The sequence below is a fragment of the Elaeis guineensis genome, chromosome 9 (assembly GCF_000442705.2).
Source record: "Elaeis guineensis isolate ETL-2024a chromosome 9, EG11, whole genome shotgun sequence".
NCBI lineage: Eukaryota > Viridiplantae > Streptophyta > Magnoliopsida > Arecales > Arecaceae > Elaeis > Elaeis guineensis.
In genome coordinates, this window is record NC_026001.2 from 33,923,735 (window position 1) to 33,926,205 (window position 2,471).

Sequence of the window (2,471 nt, forward strand, 5' to 3'; positions counted from 1 at the left end):
AGGACTCTTTTCCTACTAAAAAATTATGAAAAATTCATCTATAAATAGGGGTCCGGATTAAGCTTTGAGAGTAGAAAAATTGAATAGAAAGTATAAAAAAAATAGAGAAAAAATTAGATAGGTTTAGAAACCCAAGAAAAAGAAGGAGAAAAGTCAGTTCGCTCTACGAAGTACGACGGAAGATGGAGAGGTCATCAACCATCTTTTCGATGAGACTGGACTGATTAACTTCAGATTTTGTTACAGTTTTATTTTTTTATTATTTTTTTTAAATTTTTTATACTTAAATTTCAATTTTAATTAATATAAAATTTATTTTCTTATATTTTAAATTTTTGTCTTTTATTTTTCGCAAGTAGATGCTAGGATCTAGTTAGTAGATCTTAGTACCAATTTATTTTATGCACTTTAAATTCCTATTATTTATTTTTATTCCAAATAGATGCTAGGATCTAAATAATAGATCTTAGTATCCGATTTATTTTTCACACTTTTAATTTTTATTTTCTGACTTAAATTGCTTTCTCCAAAATTTTATTTTTTTTACAAAATCAAAAATTTTAAATCAAAATCCTGTCTTCTTTGTGGATTCGACCCGACTGACTACCTTCTACGTGTTTTTAAGTTTTATTGAAATCGAAATTTGATTGATAATCACGATGTCCTAACGACAGCATCACGATCGTATCATTCACTAAAGAATTTTTTTTCCAAAAAGTATGCTTTACTGCTGATAAATACCTTTTGTTCAGCAGACAGATAAAAGTAATATCCCATCGTTCCTTGGAGTAGCTTACGAAATTATACTTATCAGACCTAGGACTAAGCTTGTCAGTTTATAATCATTTAACAAAAGTCAAACACCTTCAAATTCTAAAGTAAGAGAGATTCGACCTACGTTCTAACCATATCTCATATGGTGTCTTACTAACTGACTTGCTCAGAATATTATTGAGCACAAAATAGGTTGTTTCAAGTGCATATCTCTAAAAAGAGATCGACAGAGTTGCAAATCCCATCATGGATCAAATCATGTCCAACAAGATTTGATTCCTCTTTTTGAGATGCCATTATACTATAGTGTCCTTGGAGGGGTCCGTTGGAAGAGAATCCCATTCTCTCCTAGACATATCACAAATTTATTGAAAATGTATTCACCTCCTTGATCAGACCGAAGAGTTTTAATACTTTTTTCAGTTTGTTTCTCTACTTCATTACAGAACCGTTTGAATATTTCAAATGATTCGGACTTGTATTTCATCAAATAGACGTATCCATACCTAGATAAATCATCTGTGAATGTAATGAAGTACCTGTATCCTCCTCTGGCACATGTACTTATAGGTCCACATATATCAGTATGTATCAGACCCAGCACATCACTGGCTCGTTCATCTTTTTCAGTAAAAGGTGACTTGGTCATCTTTTCAAGCAAACAAAACTCACAGGTAGGTAACTATTCAAAATCATCTTTATCAAAAATTTCTTCTTCAGCTAACCTGTTCATCCTGTTCTTGTTGATATGACCTAGCCTACAATGCCAAATGTAGCATCCATGATATCATCTATTCTAGGATGTTTATTTGAAATGTATATTACATTAGGCCTAGATACAACATAGATACCATTGTTCAACTGTCCACGTAAAATTGTAACACCATTCAAAATGATATCACAAAAATTTTTCTTTATTGATATTTCATAATTGGAATTGGCCAAAAGGCCTACAGAAATAATATTTAAAAGAAAACTAGGACAGTAATGACACTCATTAAGAATAATATACTGAGATTCGAATACAAGCTTGATGATTCCTAAAGCTAGAATTAGACTTAATCTTCCATCTCCAACATTCAGAAATCTCTCACCTTCTCCAAATCTCCTAGTGACCTGAAGACTCTGAACAAATTATAAATATGAATAAGATTTTCGATATTCAATACTCAGGTCATTATATCTATAAGGAGAAGTTATAAGGTGTTATCACATAAGTACCTTGTCTAGCAACTGATTGCTTCTTCTTCTTTGGCTTGCTTGGATCAAGAAAGTGATATACTGAGGATAGTTCCTCTTTCAGTGACCCTGCTTCTTGCAAAAAAGCACTCTGCCTGACTTTGATCAGCCTTAAACTTGAGTTTCTGGGACTGACTCCCAGCACCAGGTCCCTTCTTATTCTTCTTCTTTTTCTCTTTCTTAAAGGGACGATGACTATCCGAAGAAGATCCTCTCACTAGATTCACTATCTCCTTGTGGAGCTGGCGATCTTTCTTAAAAGTCTGTAGCAACCCCAATAGATCATGGTAGTTGACTACAGGTTTCGTTATTCTGAAATGACGAGGAACGGTAAGTAAGACTTGGGTAGAGAGTTCAGGATCGCATCCTTTCCCAGCTGTTCATATAAAGAGAAATCAAGTTTGCTCAATTTTTCAATCTGCTCGATCATATATAATACATGATCGGCAACAGATGCA